The sequence below is a fragment of the Trachurus trachurus genome (genome assembly GCF_905171665.1).
Source record: "Trachurus trachurus genome assembly, chromosome: 23".
Lineage (NCBI taxonomy): Eukaryota > Metazoa > Chordata > Actinopteri > Carangiformes > Carangidae > Trachurus > Trachurus trachurus.
In genome coordinates this window covers 4330466-4351920 of record NC_139912.1, presented here as the reverse complement: position 1 = coordinate 4351920, position 21455 = coordinate 4330466, and the positions used below count along the sequence as shown (strand labels likewise).

The following is a 21455-nucleotide window of genomic DNA, read 5'->3' as shown; positions in this document are numbered from 1 at the left end:
TTAGAGGGAGGGGCCCACTTTAGTATTCTTTAAGGGGGCCCAGAATTCCTAGCAACGGCCCTGGTTGTGTGTGTGTGTGTGTGTGTGTGTGTGTGTTGGACTAACGACCTCTCTCCTCTGTGTTAATGAACCGGTGACAGCAGCTGGACTCTGGTCTGGAGCTGGACGTCCTCAGAGCAAACGAACCGTCTGGCGGAGACAGTGACAGTCACACCGACCGGCATAATGAAGCCCTGTGTGTGTGTGTGTGTGTGTGTGTGTGTGTGTGTGTGTGTGTGTGTTAGGTCACTGTTACACACACACACACACTGAGGAGATCCAATGTCCTCTGGAGCCATTAGGGCTCTTCAGCTCCTCCCATCAGGAGGAGGAGGAGGAGGAGGAGGAGGAGGAGAACCAGACCGCTGCTGTTGTATTTCACCGGCCGCTGCTTATTACGCGCTTCAACTCACTTTATTTACTGTCATTGCACAATCGCTTTTGCACTGTAGAACAATTTATCTGCTGCATCAACAACCTCTCGTACAGAGTGTGGTTCAACACTTATAAACACGGTTTGTGATGTCACTTATAGAGGACGAGCTGATGGCGGAAACACCAATGAAATCACTTCAATGAAATCTGCTGAATTTCATTTGGGATCAATAAAGTTTTGATATATTTATTTACATCTCCTCTCTTGGCTCTTGGCTTTTCTGAGTGATCCAATAAAAAATAAAGCAGATTTCAGAATAAAACACTCAAAGAAACCAAATCCTGCAAGTTTTAGTTGGATGTTTGAGTCCAGGTAGTGAGGGGGCGGGGCTTTAGTTGTGACATCACAAAGTGACAGGAAGTCCATGACGGCTGGTTTTAAGGCTCAGTTTCTGAATACAGGCTGTGTGCATTTCTCTGTGGACTGAGGCTTTGATACTTTCACAGTATTAATATAGAACCTAGAGCTGCTTTATAATCACACTACACATGGACATCTACCTTTATACTGTATGGAGCTTTAACACAAACATCTACCTTTATACTGTATGGAGCTTTAACACAAACATCTACCTTTATACTGTATGGAGCTTTAACACAAACATCTACCTTTATACTGTATGGAGCTTTAACACAAACATCTACCTTTATACTGTATGGAGCTTTAACACAAACATCTACCTTTATACTGTATGGAGCTTTAACACAAACATCTACCTTTATACTGTATGGTGCTTTAATACAAACATCTACCTTTATACTGTATGGTGCTTTAATACAAACATCTACCTTTATACTGTATGGAGCTTTAATACAAACATCTACCTTTATACTGTATGGAGCTTTAATACAAACATCTACCTTTATACTGTATGGATCTTTAATACAAACATCTACCTTTATACTGTATGGAGCTTTAACACAAACATCAACCTTTATTTTGAAGGCGCTTTTATAGAAACTGTAAATCCTCCTATTTCTCTTGTGTTGTGTTTTCCTCCTCTGTCACTAACTGTGTGTCGGAGTCGGAGCAGCTGCTGGTTTCAGATCAGCTCTCACCTCCATCATCTCATCGTTTCCCTCAGACTGATAGTTTATGAAAAAGGGAACTGGCGACATAAATATACAGCTCAGTGTGGAGGGAAGAGGGAATGCTAATTCACCTGGGAAGACTGTGTGTGTGTGTGTGTGTGTGTGTGTGTGTGTGTGTGTGTGTGTGTGTGTGTGTGTGTTGACTCTCACAGTGAGGGGTGTGTCTGGTGTTGTATTTCCAATCTGTGGTTTGAATAGTGAGTCCGAGAACACACTTGACTGCCGTAATGAGCTACTCTCAGTGTGTGTGTGTGTGTGTGTGTGTGTGTAAACAGGCTGAATCCAGAGCATTATGGGTACAAAAGGAGGGGGTGAAAAGAAATAAAGAAAGAAAGAGTGAAGGGGAAAAAAGATAAAAGTAAGAGAAACTCCCGAGCGCTGAATGAAGAACAAGAATCCCTGGAGTTTCACCTCCTCCTTCCTCCTTTTTCTCTCCTTTTATTCCTCCTCTCTTGTCTGTGCAAACACTCTCCCTCCCTCCTTCCCTCCTTCTCCTCCTCCTCCTCCTCCTCCCACCGTCTTTTTCAACTGCCCTCTTTATCTCCTCGTCTTCCTCCTCATCTTTCTCCCCGCTGAAACACAAAACCCTTGTAATCCTCCTGATCCCGGCCAGTCCAGAGGGGACGGGCGGAGACACGGGCGAAGAGAGAGAGAGGCTGAAGAGGGAAGAGAGAAGAGAGAGAGGAATGGAGAAGAAAGAGGAAAGAAAGAGGGAGGGAGGGAGGGAGGGATGGGGGAAGGAGGAGGAGGAGTGGACTGAAACACAAACGGATGGTATTTAGTATTTGTGCCTCTTGTTTTATTCATCGTTTACAAATTCTGCTAATCTGTCGGGTTTCATTACTTTTCGGTGCAAGAGAAGAGAAGAAAAGAAAAGAGAGGAGAAGAGAAGAGAAGAGAGGAGAAGAGAAGAGAGGAGAGGAGGGGAGGGGAGGGGAGAGGAGAGGAGAGGAGAGGAGAGGAGAGGAGAGGAGAGGAGAGGAGAGGAGAGGAGAGGAGAGGAGAGGAGAGGAGAGGAGAGAAGAAAACAAAAAGAAAAGAAAAGAGGAGAGGAGAAGAGGAGAAGAGAAGAAAAGAGGAGAGAAGAGAAGAAAAGAGAAGAGGAGAAGAGAAGAGAAGAAAAGAAAAGAGGAGAAGAGAAGAAAAGAAAAGAGAAGAGGAGAGGGGAGAAGAGGAGAAAAGAGAAGAGGGGAATAGAAGAGAAGAGAAGAAAAGAGAAGAGGAGAGTAGAATATTAGAAAAGAGAAGAGAAGAAAAGAAAAGAGAAGAGAAGAGGAGAAGAAAAGAAAAGAAGAGAAGAGGAGAGAGGAGAAGAGGAGAGGAGAGAAAAGAATAAAAGAAAAGAAAAGAAAATAGAAGAGGAGAAGAGAAGAAAAGAGAAGAGGAGAGAAGAGAAGAGTAGAAGAAAAGAGAAGAAGAGAGAAGAGGAGAGGAGAAGAAAAGAAAAGAGAGGCCGTTGAAATCACAGCAGCAGCAGCTGAGTCGACACAAATAATCAGAAACACAAACAGAGTCTCTGATTGTTTCACTCATCACTTTGTTTTCTGCTCTAAGATGCGTTCAGGACACGTTGTGCACATTTTTAAAGGGATAGTTCAACATTTTGCCAAATTGGCCCATTGCCATAATCCCTATAGTCATAGCAGTAGGTTCGTTGCCTTTAATTGTCGGTGCAAGCTGTTTTTAGAACGGTGGAGCAGAGCCGCGAGCTGCTCAGAGCTACGCTACGGAGGCTCATTATGGGATTTCTTGGTTTCCCTCATCAAACTCATCAAATACACAATCCAACAACTCCACAACGCTCTGGTGGACAAGTTGTGACCTGCACATTCACCACACTATGAGATAATAACACAACGTTACCAGACAGAGTTGTTTTAGAGGGAAATTCATGCAAAACCGCTGATGCGCGTTGCCTTCAGGGACAGTTTTTCATCAAGCAGACTCTGAATTTCCCTCTAAAACAACTCTGTGTGGTAACGTTGTGTTATTATCTCATAGCGTGGTGAATGTGCAGGTCACAACTTGTCCACCAGAGCGTTTTGGAGTTGTTGGATTGTGTATTTGATGAGTTTGATGAGGGAAACCAAGAAATCCTGCGCCGCTGCTCAGAGCCAATTTGCCATGTTGAAATGTTGAACTATCCCTTTAACCCCGGTGTGAACAGAACTAAACAACAAGGCCTTAATGAAGCTTTTAGTGGAGACAGCGAGATAAATCAACAAGTTGGATCAAAGCAGTCGGACTCACGACCACCTGTAGGCAGGAGAAGAAACCGCTTCCATCAGGTGGTGGCAACGACACACACACACACATAAACACACACACACACACACACACACACACACAGGTCTTTAATGGAGGTTTCTACCAAGACAGATGAAACGGCTGATGAGCTGTGACTCGGAGGGACGAAGAACAAAGGCTCCTCTCTCCTCTTCCTCACCGCGAGCTCTTGGTTTACATCAGAGACTCGACGTCGACGAATCAAAGTCCACCTGCTTTTTTTTTTTTTACTCTGCAATTCATTTCGGGGGGTGAAAGTGGACGAGTATTTGGTGGCAGACAAGAACCCATCAGAGCATAGCTATCAGGGGGCTGCAGGACACACACACACACACACACACACACACACACACAGTAGTCTACTCGTCGGCTGATAATAACAGTCTGTTAGCGGCTCCTTCTCTCAATCCAATCACAACGTGATTTAAAGGCAGCAAAGCGTCTCAGGCGACTGGAACTGTTTACATCACATTTTCTCCTGATTTCGCCACCGCCACCATCGCTGTCTGTCGTTTGGTTGGTTGGTTGGTTGGTTGGTGTGTGTGTGTGTGTGTGTTTTCTACACGGCTGAGCGCTCACCTCCGGGCACCGCCGCCGCAAAACTGTGATTTTAAAGACTGACATCTCGCACCGAGAGTGAATTTCCTCCTGCTGAAGAGGAGCGGATTTCACCTCTGGCTGTCGACGTGTTGTTAAAATTAGAGGAAATAAAAAGGAGGAAGTAATTAAAAGTGAAGCAGGAGGAGAGAAGGAGGGAGAGATGAGGTTATCTCAGTTAATAGTTGAATAATATGGAGAAATAAAAAATCTCACTCAAGATCAGATCTGGAGTTCATCCAAAAACAAATCCTATTTTCATCTTTGACCCTGAACGCATCATGGCCTTTTGACCTGATTCTTTGTACAGAGCAATCTGGCTCAGGACGGATTCTAGACTGGACTCTTCTGGACTCTAGTCTCTGGACTATCCACAAGTTTCCGAACGTGATCTATGGTCAAAACCAGAAGCCGGTTTTGCCGGTTTTGGTGGAATTGTATGTTACGTTTCCATGGTTTTCAGTCGTTGTCATAGTTGCGGTAAATGCATGGATCTATTAACGCTGGCTCTTAACACGGATGTCAATTTGTGTGATATCCATTGTTAAAAGCTGGTGTGATGATCCATGCGTTTTACAGATTTTCATTGAAAAAAAAAAAATCCATGCATTTACTGCGACTACCGAAACCATGGAAACGTAAACATAAAATTCCACCGGAAGAGCAAAACCGGCAAAACAGGCTACGTTTTTGACGTAAAAGTGGATAATCCCTATAGATTCTGGACTGAAGTCTCTGGATCCTTGACTCTGGACAAGGACTCAGGTGAAAAGGCCACGATGTGTTCAGGGACTGGAGTCCAGAATCCAGAGTCGGAAATCCAGCTCCAGGGATTACAGTCCAGATAATCTAGAATCCAGTGATCCAGAGTCCAGAGACTTGAGTCTGTAGATTTAAGATCATGGCCTTTTGACCCGACTCTTTGTTCACAGTATAAAGGATCCAAAGACTTCAGTCCAGAAACCAGAACTCCAAGTCAAGAGTCAAGAATCGGGAAGCTACAGAGTCCAGAATCCAGAGTTAGCAATCCAGCTCCAGAGTCCAGTCCAGAATCCAGAACACAGAGTAAACTAACCAAAAAATCAAAGAGACCAGAATCCAGAATACAAGAGTCGGTGATCCAGAATCCAGCTCCAGAATCCAGAGACTAGAGTCTGTCGACTTAAGATCAGATCCCCGAACCCAGAGTTACAAATTTCCGAGTCAAGTCAGAGTCAATAATCCAGAAGCCTCTGGAATCTAGTCTCTGAAATCTGAACTCTGGAGTCTAAAATCCAGAATCAAGAGTTTAGACTTCAGAGACGAGACCAGAATCCAGACTCCAAAGTCCAAAGTCAAGAATCCAGGATTGTAAATCTAGAGTCCAGAGTCTAGAGTTCTGATTTAGAGGACTTTAGTGTTGAAAGTCAAGAATCAAGGATCAAAATTCTCATGTCCAAAATCTGAAGTCAGGAATCCAGAATCCCGGATTAAGGGTCGTTGTTATGAATCTGAAGTCCGGCAGGAAATTGACTTAACTTCCTGTTTTCTTGTTGAACCGAGGCCTTCGGTTTAGAAATCTGCGACTGCACCAGTTCAGTTTGTTATTTCTTTGAATCAAACTTTAAACGACCCGACCGCCTGTTGTCCTCATTCTGGATCTCCACCTTTCAAAAGCTCTGATTGGTTCAGTCGCCTCCACAGCCGCAGGGCAGCGGAGGGGAGGCAGTGAGGAAGAAGAAGAAAAAGAAGACGAAGAGGAGGAGGAGGAGGAGGAGGAGGGTGGACATCAATGAGAACCACACCAAAAAAAACCCCACTGGCCTTTTTTCCTCCTTTTACTGATTTTCACTCCGGTTTACGCTCCACATTGATTCGTCACCGTCTAATATCTCACCTCAAAAGCCTGTTTCAGCAGGAATTACTCCACATCAGGAGCTAATGACCGTATTTCATGGGACTTTTAAGGGCTAAGTCGCTTTAAAAGTTCGAGGGAACAAGATTTTTCAGAGAGAAAACTGCATCCTTTACGATAATTTTTACAACCTAAAATGCTCTAATTTAACCAAGGAGCTTTTTTCTTTTACTAGGACGGAGAAACAACCCTTAATGACAAAAACACACATAAGGAGGAGCCGTGTGGTTGGAAACAATTGACTCTTGTTGCACAATACAAGAAAATATACGAGAAACAAGAGGGAACAAAAAAAAAAAAGCAAACTCTGACAGGAAAGCAGGAGACAGAGGAATTGGTTTAATTCAAAACGATGACAGTGAATGATTCAGGAGATCAAAATGATCCAGGAGATTAAAAATTCAGCCTGAAGCAAATATGAGGGTGAGAAGGCGAGATAGGAGCAACGGCAAAAAAAAAAAAAAAAAAAAAAATCTTTAGAAAGTATTTTCATTATCTTATTCAATCCTTCCTGAAGCTTTTGGAAACTGTTTGAATAGTTGAACAGAGGAAGCACATGCACTCGTGTTCACACTCACACACTCACACACACACTAACACACACACAGATGTAGCTCTAAGGGAAGATAATCTTTAGAGAATAATTTTATTCTCCTATTAAATCCTCCCAGATGCTTCCGAAGAAACGTCTGAACGAGGAGGGGGGAATGAAACGTATGCACCACACACTGTCGTCGGCGTTCACGCTTCCTGATGAAGAACGAAACGCTCGTTTGTCACGGGCCACAACATCGTCACACACACACAGACACACACATACACTGCAGGAAAGGATGGATGTTAGTGTGTGTGGACGGACAGATGTGTGTCTTCGTAATTATCTTGATGCTTTTAATGTAACTGCACTTGATGTGTCGATGCTCTTTCATTACCCCAGCCTGTGTGTGTGTACGTGCAAAATACAAGTGTGAGTGTGTATGATGTGTGTATGTGTATATGTGTGTAGCTACTTCTACACTATCTCTGTGCTGTGACATCCTAGTTCATTAATTTTGACGGTGCTGTATAAACTTTAAACTCCTCACAGCTCCCGTGTGGCCCAACATGTTTCCATGCAGATCAAACCCAGCACTCATCTCCCAGAGTGGTTATATGTGTGTGTGTGTGTCTCTGTGTGTGTGTGTGTGTGTGTGTGTGTGTGTGTGTGTGTGTGTGTGTGTGGCGACTGTGACCAACACTGCACATCATACACAAACATTAAAGAGTCACTGAGGGCTCAAACTAATGATCATTTTCATCATGAATTAATCCGTCAGTCCTTCGCTAATCAGCCCGTAAACACACGTTCCTCAAGACAAAATGTGCATGACGTCTTTACTTTGTTTGTGTCGTCTAAATGTTTAATTATACGCATTTAGACGACATAAAAACTAAATTTACAATGAAACAAAACAGAGAAAATCATCAAATCTGAAAAGCTGACGAGAGAAAATGTTTCAATTCCTGTGCAAATCAGCGACTAAACAAGAGCCGACATGCTAAACGTTAATGTGAGCATGCTAACGTGCTAATGTTTAACAAGTTTAACATTCACTGTTTTCATTTGTGTCACACGTTTCATGTATTTGACACTGTATAGGCTATACGTGTAAAACAATGGACACTTCCTACACTTAACAGACGCCATCTTGGCTACGTAGCTAGCAGAACAATTTGAGACACAGCCGTTTAGTGTGCTAGCATGCTAACATTAGCTACCTAGCATGGACGATGGGGACGTCATTTTAGATCTGCAGGTATCTGATTATAAACACATTCAAAATATTGGAAAATCTTGACTTTTTACCTAATTTATGCAAATTTAGTACAATGAGAGAGGTGATGCGTTCAAGTTCCACAATTTTGAACAGAGCAACATACAACAGAACAAAAACCGATTAGGCTAATTGATTAATGACTACAATCTGTCAACAACAAGCTGCCATGATGCCACAGGAACACTTCACACCTGTGTTTTAAAAAAAAAAAAAGAAGAAAAAAAAAAGTAAAAATCAAAACAAATGAGGTCATCTCGTCCTCAAATCTTCACTTTTATGTTCGTCACATCAGTGAAACACAACAGACCGACGACTGAAACACTCACTCACTCACCAGCTACCGTCCAATACACAAAGGTCAGCCCGTCTCTGAAGTCTAACGAGCTCATTAATGAGCTGCCAATCAAAAACATCAAAGGGCGACACCCGGGGAGGAGGAAGCTGTCCATATTTGGAAACAGTCCAAACCAACACACACAGAAACAAACAAATAAAAACCAGGAAGTAACACATTGAATTATGTTTTAACACACTGTCATGACATGATACGACATGTAACACACACAAAAACATGTGTGTGTAATACAACACTTGTTCTTTACTGTTGTGAGTCAGTGACGCTGCAGGGAGATCTCAGAGAGAGAGAGAGAGAGCCATATGTGGAAGACATTAAACCTGAACCTGTTGCTATGCAGCAGACACACACATATACACATGCACACACACATAGAGTCAATTTTGGAAGTAAGAAACGAAGAGAATAATAGAGAAAGAGGCTGTGGAGAGCGGTGAAGTAAGCTGTTAAAGCCATCAGAGGCAGGGAGGGTCCCTGCTGTTGTCCATAAAAGCTTAAATGTAGCAGACAGCTTACAGAGTCTGCTTCAGTACTTTCCCTCCCTCCCTCCTTTTCACTTCTCACTTCTTCTCCTCCTTCTTCCTCTTCTCTTTTTTCTCTCTCCCTGGTCCGCAGCGTTTCAAAGTTCATGTATAATAAAAAAACGAGCTGCAGGTATCCCTGATTCAGCTCCTTCTGTGATCTGAGAGGAATCAAAGGAACGAAACAGTCGACTCTTGCTGGGCAACAACAAAGTGAAGCCGTCGGAGCGCGAGTGCACAAGTCGGCAGTAAATATATTCAATGATATAAAAAAAAAAAAAAAAAACCCGACACCTCAGGGTGCCGACCACAAACCAGAGATTAACACAAGGAGAAGAAATAGAAGAAGACAATACAGTAGATAAAAAGCTCAACAACACTTGACTTTATTGCTCTTAAAGGGATATGCCAACATTTTTCTTGCCTCACTCCCGAGTCCCTGACAAGCAGATAGACACCATCCTTTCGACTGTGCGTGCAGTAACAAGGGAGATAGAGCCGTATCGCCCATAATTAGCTTAGCTCAAACACTGGAAGTGAATAGGTAGTGTTAGCCTGCCTCCACCTAAAGTCATCAGAGAAACTCTTCAGCAACTCTAAACGGAAACCGGCGGGCCGATCTTCGTCTCAGAGCTGACAAAACTCTCCGGTAAGGCATCTTGAGCGGTCAAATGCCGGTAACGGGACGAGATCGGTCAAAACGGAGGGTTCAAGCAAAGACGGTTTATTTTGGTTCAAGCTAGCTACATCGAGGGTAGGTTAGCTTCCTATTTCAAAGTAAAAGCACAAATTCTATCGTCATGGTTTTCTGTGGGCAACGGGTGTTTTATTTTGTGAAAGTAACCGGAACAACGGCTAGCTTGAGTAGTGCCGAATTCGTCCGAACAAAATTGTAACCAGCTGGTATTTAGACAAATTAACGACACACTGCTGATCTAAACGGCTACTTTCTCGCCTAAAAGTGTTTGAAATGTCGATAAAGTGATATATTTACAGAGTTTAGAGCTAAAATGAAATCAGCTTCTGACTGCTGATTTCGGCTCGGGTAGGAGGCAGGCTAACACTACCTATACACTTCCAGCATTTGAGCTAAGCTAATTACGGGCGATACGGCTCTATCTCCCTTGTTACTGCACGCACAGTCGAAAGGATGGTGTCTATCTGCTGGTCATGGACTCGGGAGTGAGGCAAGACATGGAAATATAAAAATGTTGGCGTATCCCTTTAAATTAGCACAGGAGCAATTAAAAACACCTCTGGTCATGGAGAATTGTCTGATTGACAGTGAACGCAGCACGACTACAGTATCCAGATCTCACAGCAGCTCAGTCGCAGCATGAAAGAAGCTGAGAGAGACAGAAACGTCCTCGGGCAAACAGGAAGCAACCACTGTTGTGTTACAGAAGGAAAAGAAGAAGAGGAAGAAGAGGAAGACAGCTGCAGTGACGGAGGAGAAAAACTGAATCCACAGGATAATTAACAGACCTCAGAGTTTTTTTTACTTCCAGAATAAAAGCCCCCGCTGCCCAGTTTGAGGACTCTTCCTGTCAGAAAACGAGGTTAGGACAGGTTTGTTTACGCCAGACTAACGAGCTGCTGGGAGCCATGTTTATTCAGCAGCTCGTCCGGCCTCTTATTTTGAAAGCATCAATATCTGAGCTGCTTTAGAGGTTTGTCTGGTTTTTTTTTTTCTGGCGGGGAAGACGAGAGTAATGGCTTTGAGCTGGAAATGAATCTGTAGCCGTCGATAGCTCACCTGCTGGAGCACGGACCATTAAAGCCCTAGACTCGAGTCCTTATCGCAGTGTCACAGGTTCAAATCCGGCCCCGTCATCCTCTCTCTTTTCACTTTTAACCCCAGAAAATCCGGTTTAAAGACGGACGGGGCCGCAGCCGAGTGGAACCAGGAGGGGAAATGGGCTTTTTTTGTTGTTGTTTTAAAAAATACGAGCCACAGTGAACGCAACATCTTCAATTACTACATGAATGAGACAACTCGGCGGGACGAGAAGAAGGATGATGAGGATGTAGATGATGATGATGATGAAGAGAAGGGGGATGGGAAAGGTCAAACAGATAACAGAAAAGATCATCAATATATATTTTAAAGGGATAGTTCAACATTTTGGCAAATTGGCCCATTGCCATAATCCCTATAGTCATAGCAGTAGGTTCATTACTTTTAATTGTCGGTGCAAGCTATTTTTAGAACGGCGGAGAAGAGCCGTGAGCTGCTCAGAGCTACGCTACGGAGGCTCATGGGATTTCTTGGTTTCCCTCATCAAACTCATCAAATACACAATCCAACAACTCCACAACGCTCTGGTGGACAAGTTGTGACCTGCACATTCACCACGCTATGAGATAATAACACAACGTTACCAGACAGAGTTGTTTTAGAGGGAAATGCAGAGACTGATGATGAAAAACTGCCCCCGATGGAAACGCGCATCAGCGGTTTTGCATGAATTTCCCTCTAAAACAACTCTGTCTGGTAACGTTGTGTTATTATCTCATAGTGTGGTGAATGTGCAGGTCACAACTTGTCCACCAGAGCGTTGTGGAGTTGTTGAAACCAAGAAATCCCATGAGCCTCCGTAGCGTAGCTCTGAGCAGCTCACGGCTCTGCTCTGCCGTTCTAAAAACAGCTTACACCGACAATTAAAAGGTAACAAACCTACTGCTATGACTATAGGGATTATGGCAATGGGCCAATTTGCCAAAAATGTTGAACTATCCCTTTAAACATTAAACATCAGTGGATTTTTCTTTCTCATTTGGATCAAATTAAGTGGAAACTGGGTGAAACTACAAATATGGAGAAGAGCGATCAGGCTCAACAAGCAGCAGCTGAGTCAACAAACGACTCTACTGAAGTAAATTCAAGAAATAAAACGCTTGTATGGACGTTCACTGCAAAACCGAGTCAAACAGCAGGGCGACCTTTCTTCTCCTCCTCCTCCTTTTCTCCTCTTTCTCCTCCTCTTTCTCCTTCTTCTCTTCTCCTCCTCTGAGCCAACGCGGTGCGACTTGGAGCAGCTCAAAGAAAAAGAAGCATGAAGCTTTTCCAGCGCGGTGACGAGACAGAGGCCACACTCCGCTGGCGAACACAGAAAAGAAAATACTGGAAACCACACACGAGCATCCACTCACACACACACACACACACACACGGACACACACACACGGACACACACACATTTACACACACACACACACTCTAAAGTACAGGCAATGATCCTGAAACTATTCAATCTCTCCACACACACACACACACAGACACACAAACACCACAGAACCAGTTGGCAGCTGATAAAAGTCGCTCCGAATCATCAACTTTGCCTTCTAAAGTCTCTCTCTCTCTCTTTCCTATTCGCTCACTGACTCCACTTTTCTTTTCTTTTCTTTCCCTTCCCTTCTTTCGCTCTCTTTTCTTCTCTGTTTTTCCTTCCCTTTTGTTTTCCAGCTTTCATCCCTCTTGGCTTTCTTCCATCCATTTACTTTTTTTTTCTTTTTCTCTTCTCTCCAGGTTTTTCCACCGTTTTCACATTTTTCCTCCACAATCCATTCATCATTATTCTGCAGTTCAACGCTCACTCACTCACTCCTTCATTCCTTCCTTTCTTCCTTCCTTTCTTTTCTGTCCTTCTTGACCCTTCCTTCCTTCCCTCCTTTCTTCCACTCACTCCTTCCTTTCTTCCCCTCCCTCTCTTTCTACAACCATCCTTTGGGTCCCTTCTCTTTTCCTTCCCTTTCTCCCTCCCTTTTTCCTTCCTTCCTTCCCTCCCTGCCTTCACTCTCTTCCTCCCTTCCTTCCATCTCTGTCCCTCCCGTCATTCTTCCTTCCTTCCTCCCTCCCTCTCTCTTTCCATTGTTCCTCCCTTCCTTTCCTCCTTTCCTTCCATCCCTTCTTTCCTCCTTCCTTTCCTTCCTTCCTTCCTTCCTTCCTTCCTTCCTTCCTTCCTTCCTTCCTTCCTTCCTTCCTTCCTTCCTTCTTGACCCTTCCTTCTCTCCTTTCTTCCACTCACTCCTTCCAACCGTCCTTTAGGTCCCATCTTTTTTCCTTCCCTTTTTCCCTCACTGCACTCTTTTTCCTCCCTTCCTTCCCTCCCTCCCTGCCTTCACTCTCTTCCTCCCTTCCTTCCATCTCTGTCCCTCCCGTCATTCTTCCTTCCTTCCTCCCTCCCTCTCTCTTTCCATTGTTCCTCCCTTCCTTTCCTCCTTTCCTTCCATCCCTTCTTTCCTCCTTCCTTTCCTTCCTTCCTTCCTTCCTTCCTTCCTTCCTTCTTGACCCTTCCTTCTCTCCTTTCTTCCACTCACTCCTTCCAACCGTCCTTTAGGTCCCATCTTTTTTCCTTCCCTTTTTCCCTCACTGCACTCTTTTTCCTCCCTTCCTTCCCTCCCTGCCTGCCTTCACTCTCTTCCTCCCTCCCATCCTTCCATCTCTCTGTCCCTCCCGTCATTCTTTCGTCCTCCCTCCCTCTCTCTTTCCATTGTTCCTCCCTTCCTTTCCTCCATCTGTCTTCCCTTCTTTCCATATCTTCATCCCTCCCTTCTTTCCTCCTTCCTTTCCTTTCCTTTCCTTTCCTTTCCTTTCCTCCCTCTTTCCTTTCTTCCTTCCTTCACCTCCCTCCCTCCCTCCCTTCTTTCTATATCATTGCGACTATAAATTAATGAGCTGATTAAGGGGATATAATGAAAAAGATGGACACACACTGAGTTTTGGCAGCACTGAGGCGATATTTGCCATCTGTGTGTGTGTGTGTGTGTGTGTGTGTGTGTGTGTGTGTGTGTGTGTGTGTGTGTGTGTGTGTGTGTGTGTGTGTGTGTGTGTGTGTGTGTGCGTGCGTGTGTGTGTGTGTATGTGTGTCCACATTTAAAGACAAAAATGGAGTCCAGTCAGAGCCACACACCTCAAATTTCACGCCGTGATACAATTCTGGGACTGAGCCCAAGCACAACAGCCAACTACACACGCTACACACTACACACACACACACACACAGTCGTCGCAGCAGCAGACATGTTGAAGTGTTGAAGAAGATTAATAGAGAAGTGAAGAAGAGACGACTTGATGAACGCTCCCTCCCACATCCATACATCTCGCACTGTAGTTCCACACACACATATAGAAAACGTGTGTGTGTGTGTGTGTGAACTGAACCTGTGCTGATATTAATCATTCACCACAGTTTGACTGATGTGGCTTTGAGAAGGTCAGTATTGATATTTTCTGGACTGAATCTGCTGAGAGCTCATGTTTTGTACCGACGTTCAATATTTTAACAACAGTGTGTACGCGGCCATTTTTATTTAAACAAGTTGTTAAGTTCTTGTGGGACCAAACACATGAAAACAAAAACTCTGTTTTTCTCACATTTATTCATCGATCGCAACCTGAAAGTAAAAAACAAAGGAAGACCGGAGGGAAACCTGGACAACAACATCCCTCTGTTTGAGGCTGCTGCAAACCAATGAGCAGGATGTTTACGACCATATTTGGGCGTGTACAGAGCTTTTGCATGAATATATTGATAGGTTATTGGCTGATTTTCATTTATTTTTCATATCTCAGCTGATAAGTATCAAACCTTTTCATTAAATCATCATGTTTTCAATGCTAATTATTGTTAAGAGCATTCAACGGGAGAAAGCCATGGCTTTTATTGTGAAAGAGTCACAGGAAACATTTTAAAGTTAGTGCTGACCACTCTTTTAAAACATGAACATATTTGACTTTTGTTTAAAGTTCATTTTGGGAACACTAAAGCTACGCTAGCCAAAAATGCTAGCCTGCTGCAGCTTCAAATTAAAAGCATTAAAATGGCAACATGATGTATGGCTCTTATTGTGAAAAGTAGCAGGAAACTGTGAATTTGCAACCAACAAATTCATCAACCTTTACTGCTCTTATAAAGCTAAAGGTATCTCTAATGCTAGCTGAACATTTCCTGCTGCAGCTTCACGTTGAAGAGCTTTTAACCAGGTGAATTTGTTTTAACTGTAGGCTATTATCTTTTGTTTTATTACAAGTTTAGCAAATGCCAGTTATTTTTATCTCATAAATTGGAGAATATTCATCATCTAGAGGAATTCAGTGCTGCTGCCTTCACCCTTAAAACTGCACGTTAACCTGTCTTTAGAAGAGCTGATACCAGTGTTTTAGCACTGAAACTGCTCACAGATCAAAATGTCTCTCCTCATAAATATTCCACTGAAACCCATCCACATTCAGGTCAAGAACAAAACACATGTCAACTAGCTATCATCCTGAGATTTCTTTTTTTTTCTTCTTTTCCTTCCGACAGTGAAGAAAACCACTTCAATTATTTGAAAATCATGAAGAATTCAGACATTATCCAGGCACTCAAGCGTCTGACTGACAACTCAAACTGAAAAGCTTTAAAAATGACAACAACAATGACTCAGAAAGGTTGTTCTTCAGCTTTCATTGCACGCTCGTCTTGTATGATAAGTTTACATGTCAGATTCCTCTTCAGTTGCATAACGAAAACCTTTTGTTTTCACTGCTGTCTGTCTGCACCAGATTGCTTCTTTCTTTGTCTTCATAAATGCCACTGATGTTGCTGCATAGGCTACTCATACTAATACTGTAAACCATTTCACGTTGCATTCACAGACACCATCTGACATGTTGAACCTGTTAACGTGCCTTTACATAATAATTACATCCCGCTTTTCTTCTGCTGTAACATATCACAGCTTTCCTCAGAGGAGGTATACGTTTAATTTCCTTATTATGCATGTGTTGCTTTTAGTGAGCGGCTGCACACGGGGCCCCTGTGATCCACCCCAAGGCCCCCGGAGGCTTCAGCCTGAGAGGAGGCCTCGTCTAGCCTTGCAACCCCCTCTGCTGGAACCATCTGCTGGGCTTCTTCTGTAGCAACCGGCCCCAGGAAACACAACACAGCGGGGGGTTGATGAGAAAAGAGTTGTTGTTTTTTTTCCCTTTTTTTTTTAGCTGTTGCTCAAAAGTGAGCGTCTGTTTGCGAAATCTAACCATGTGTGCAGTTTTAAAAGTTAAAGACTGAGGCCTCGAATGAAACAAGTTTAAAGTTACTGGAGTCCAAGTCCGATAAAAACTTTGAGTCAAACATCATTCAAGTTCAAGTTCATATCTCAAATCTCAAGTCCTGTAATACCAGTAGAGGCCTTAAGACTTGTTCAAAGTTTTAAAACCAACTCATGTCACTTGGCACAAGTTCAAGTAAAAGTCTCAAGTTGGGTCGAGTTGTGTCTCAGACTTGCTAAAAGTTTTGAAGCCGACTCCCATGTCACTTGAGACAAGTTCAAATCCAACGCAAGTACCTGTAAAAGTCTCAACTTTGGTCGAGTCATGTCTCCTCACAACTAGACTTGGGAAGCCTCAAGTCTCAAGTCTCAAGTCTTGTCCAAACAGGTCTTAAAGTCAGTCGTGACATGTTCATATCAAAGACAAGTTCAAGAGAAGACTAAAGACTTGTCAAGTCAAAGCTTCAAGTCAGGACAAGTCTTTAAAAGCAAGTCTCTTGGGACAAGTTCAAGTAAAAGTCTCACCTTGGGTCGAGTCGTGTCTCATCACACCTAGCTCCAAGTCTCTAGTCAGTCCAGACAAGTCAGAGTCGTCAAGTCTTGTCAAAACAAGTCAAACATCATTCAAGTTCAAGTTCATATATAATCTCAAGTCCTGTAAGACCAGTAGAGGCCTTAAGACTTGCTTAAAGTTTAGTTTTGAAGCCGACTCCCATGTCACTTGAGACAAGTTCAAATCCAACGCAAATAAAAGTCTCAACTTTGGTCGAGTCATATCTCCTCACAACTAGCCTTGGAAGCCTCAAGTCTCTCGTCGGTTCAGACAAGTCTGAGTCGTCCAAGAGAAGACTAAAGACTTGTAAAGTCAAAGCCTCAAGTCAGTCTGGACAAATCTAAGTCGTTTCAAGTCTCGTCTACAGTCTAAAGACTCAAACCCAAGTCTTTAAAAGCAAGTCTCTTGGGGACAAGTTCAAGTAAAAGTCTCAACTTGGGTCGAGCTGTGTCTCATCACACCTAGCTCCAAGTCTCTAGTCAGTCCAGACAAATCAGAGTCGTCAAATCTTGTCAAAACAAGTCAAACATCATTCAAGTTCAAGTTCATATATAATCTCAAGTCCTGTAAGACCAGTAGAGGCCTTAAGACTTGCTAAAAGTTTTGAAGCCGACTTCGATGTCACTTGAGACAAGTTCAAATCCAACGCAAGTAAAAGTCTCAACTTCAAGTCTTTAAAAGCAAATCTTGAGACCAATTCAAGCCAAATATCAAAGGAAGATGTGTTCCAACACAAGGTAACACAAGGTAAGTCTAAAGTCTCCAAGTCATCTCCAAATTTGTCAAAACAAGTCTCACGTTCATCAAGACAAGTCCAATTAAACATCAAATAGCCTACTTTCAAACAGACAAGTTCCAGATCAACTGAGACAAGTCAAGCCTCAAGTTATTTGAGTCAAACGTGTACGAAATGTCAAACTTCATCAAAACATCTCTCAAGTTGGTCCAAGTCTTGTCCAGAAAGTCTCAAGTCCCATCCCAGATCAGCTGTTTAATGAGCCAAAGTCAGACTCGGACTCTAGAGTCCTGTTAGTTTATATCTAGTAGGTGTAGTTTTATAGTCACATTCCTAGTCGTGAGTTCACATCACAGCTGAAGTTATAGGAGGAACATTATATTATATTTCAGCTCGTGTGATGAAGCTTTTGCACGATATTTTGCAGGAGGAAAATCTATGAAACAGATCCCCACCATCAAAATAAAAGCCAGCGAGGGAAAAACAATAAAAGTGAACAGGGCTCGTCGGCTGTGTGTCGTACACCTCAAATATCTGAGAGGGATGAATGATTTGACCCTGAGAGGAAGATATCATAAAAACCCACTCCCACACACTCACACATACACACACACACACAGAGAGATGGTTGTATTTGCTTTCATAAGATTTTGAGAGAGTGACAAGCTACAAGCTCCCACGGAGGCAGAGAAAATGAAGCAGTTTATGGGAACAAGACCCATTTGAAAAAAAGAGAAAAAGCATAACAGAGGGGAGTGAGAGATTGAGAACATGGAGGCAAGAGGGAAATAGTGATGGATGGAAGACAGAAGGGAGACGCACAACAACACACACACACACACAGTGACTGGGACACACTTTAATGGGAGTTGGCAGACACACACACACACACACAGATGAGATCAGACCAGTCAAACCAACCGGTCGGTCACACTGGGAGTTTCGTGTTAAACCAATAACAAAACTGCCTATAAATCAAATATTCAGCGTTTTTCTCCTTCTGAAGAACCAAATTGAAAGAAGAAAGAAAAAAAAAAGCCTCTGAAACAATATACAATGTTTACTCATCTGAGGTTACGAACCGAGACAGAAAAAGCCTTAAATGGCCAAAACAACCCTGGAGCCAGTCTGCAGGCGGTAACACAGACGAGGTATTACAGCCATTACTGTGGCGGGTAATCTGTGTGTGCACGTACTTCATCTTCCCATGTGTGAGGTGGTGGAGGTGTGCACAAGCCCCGGAAATACACACAAACACACACACAAACCAAAGTGTCTCCACATTAAGAGCACAAAATAATATAAAGATGCAAAAGCCTGGCAAATGACTTCTCCCAGGCTTCGGCTTGTCGGGCATATAAAACATCTGGATGCAAAATAAATAAATAAAAATCCCTGAAAAGGAGGAGAGGAGGAAGAGGAAAAAGAAGAGGAAGAAGCAGCACCTCTCTAGGATTAACTACAACAACTTGATGTGCAGGAAACAGTGCGACTGCTGCAGCCTCTGTCTGTGCAGCCGAGCTGAGAGAAATTCAACTCCACTGCCTCCCGGTCAGAAAGCAACACCATTAAACCGGACCAAGTCGCCCGTGGGTCAGTGTGTACGAACTCCTACCGCAGCGGTCGACTTGAACCTTATTCAAATCAAATTTCAAATGCAAAAAGAAAAAAAGAAAGAGGTCTTCGATTTAAATTCTAGTGGAAAACCTGAAGTTTCCAAAGATATAAAACATCTCCGGCTGAAATTGGGGGAAATGAGTGTAAAATTATGCACAAAGCAACAAGAATATTTCCATCAGATTTGAGCTGCTGCTGCTGCTGCTGCTGCTGCTGCTGCTGCTGCTGCTGCTGCTGCTGCTGCTGCTGCTGCTGCTGCTACTGCTGCCTTGGTTTTGCCAGTTTTAGATTTTTCTGCTTCTGTTTTGCAGGATTTTCTACTTTTCAAACTGAGACAAGTTGTCAAGTATGATGCAGAAACATGTTGCTGTTGTCAAACTGGTTTTAAAGTTGTGAGTTTGAGATGCAGAGCGATGCCGAACGCCACCCAGAGTCAGTCAGAGTCAGTCAGAGAAAGACGAGACAATGTGAGTCCGACCCGAGGGCTGGATCTGTGCAGAAGGTTTTAAATCTGATCCACTTCAAGTCGACAACGTCTACGCAACTTAAAGCTCCCAAACTCCTGAACCGAGCTGATTAACGTCCCACCGGCTTCACGCTGCAGCAGAACCGTCTCCGTGTAGGTTATAAACACTGGAATTAAGACGCTTTTAATTCATGACACAACGTTTGTTTAAGGGTTTAAGTAGAAATATGAAATAATAATTGGCTTGAAGCTCAAAGTCCCTTTGATTTAAACTACTATCTGTTTCTCTTACATTAAAGTCTGTTGCAGTAAAGACATTTTTCTACTCATTACAAAACAGCACACACACACACAGTGGCCCTCATTTATCAAACTTGCGCAGGATCTGGTGTAGATTCTGGTGTAAATATCAGTGTACGGCAAGTGTCACGTGTGATTTACTAAAAGTGTGTACGCTGCTGATTTCGGCGTAGAACCGGCGTGGTGGTGATAAATCCGGCGGCTGAAAACGAGCGTAATTTAAATGTCACGCCCCGATATATTCCTGCTTTAGAGGCGTCGCCCTGCCCCTTTTACGACATGGAGACACGGAAGACGGCAAAGAAGAGGGACTTTACCGACATTACCGCGTTGAACAGGGAGAGGGCGGCAACATAAAATATCTGGACATTGATAGATTGATAGATTTTGTGATTGATAAGCGTCATCCCGGTGGATGGAGGCTGCAGACGCATGTGTCACCGACCACGTCAGGAAAACCAGCGACCTCATGAAATGCTCCTGCAGTTTACTAAACACAAGTGACTGAGGAGAAATCATAGGCATTACTGCTGCGAACGCGACTTTATAACCATCAGCACCGCTGGCATGGTTCGGCTGATGGAGGGATGTGAAACACCGGCTCGATGTCCCGCTGACAGGTCCCGGTGACGGGAAAAAAAAGAAAAGAAAAACACTCCGCGGACATCAGCTGCACCTGGACAAGTAGCGGAGCCCCCCCCCCTCCGGGCTCCGGTGTCCGGCAGAGAGAGAGACTGAGGAGCCGTCCGGTCATGCTCTGGTGCTGCAGATGTTGGAAGTTTGTGTGTGTGATCTACAATAACAGGTCTGTCTGTCATTGACTGTTTCTGTTTACACAGCTGATTAACGAGCATCTGTCACGTCGTGGTTTTTAATTCATCTCAGTTGCCCAAAATAAAACTCGAGTTATATTTTCAACACGGACTTGGTTTTATCGTTTCTTTTTTTTTTGGCTACTTTTTATATTTTTATCAATATAAACAACAACAACATGTGGTCCACATCGCTGCGTTATTAGACTATGGTTTAATAATCGTTCTGACACAGCAGCACTCCTTCCTGCATGTTCTACGCTGGTTCCAAATGTGCGTACACCTGGTCAGAGCTAGCGTGAGATTTGTGCGTACCGTACGCTCACGCTCAGATTAATAAATGCCGATCCTTGCGGTGAATTTGGTGTACACCCATTTTTTTGGTGTACGCAAGTTTAATAAATGAGGGCCAGTGTCACTATTCCTTCACCGTACCGTCCTCCCCTCTCTGTAAGAAGTGAAAGGTTGTGACCTCATCCTGTAAAAAGCTTTGAGATAATGTTTTTTACTGCAGCAGCATCACAGAGTCGAGGTAGCAGCAGAAACTCAATGTAATACAGCGAGAGAGAGTGTGTGTGTGTGTGTGTGTGAGTCTGTAATTGGCTGATATGTGAGGAGACTGTTTCTCAGCAAGAATTCATTTCTTTAAAAAAGAAAAAAAGAAAAAAAAACAGCCTGCAGCCTCCAATTAACCCTTTCACTCACCCACTGCCCCCATCATCACACACACCAATACACACCAATACACAACACCAGGCAGCTGCGGCCACCAAAACAAACAGCCAATGGCGTTCATGGGAACCCACGAGTGTTTCCGATGTCGGAGAAGAGGAGGAATAATTAGCGAGTGGAGGAAATGAAGAAGAGAAAGGAAGAAAAAAACGAATATTTGGTGAAAAAAAA

At 43.5% G+C, this 21455-nt stretch overlaps 1 protein-coding gene across 2 annotated transcripts in view; it reads right to left on the bottom strand.

Moving 5' to 3' along the window:
- Positions 1 to 21455, bottom strand: part of LOC311006681 (plexin-B2-like) — a 236268-nt gene that overhangs the window by 126201 nt on the left and 88612 nt on the right. The window lies entirely within an intron of this gene.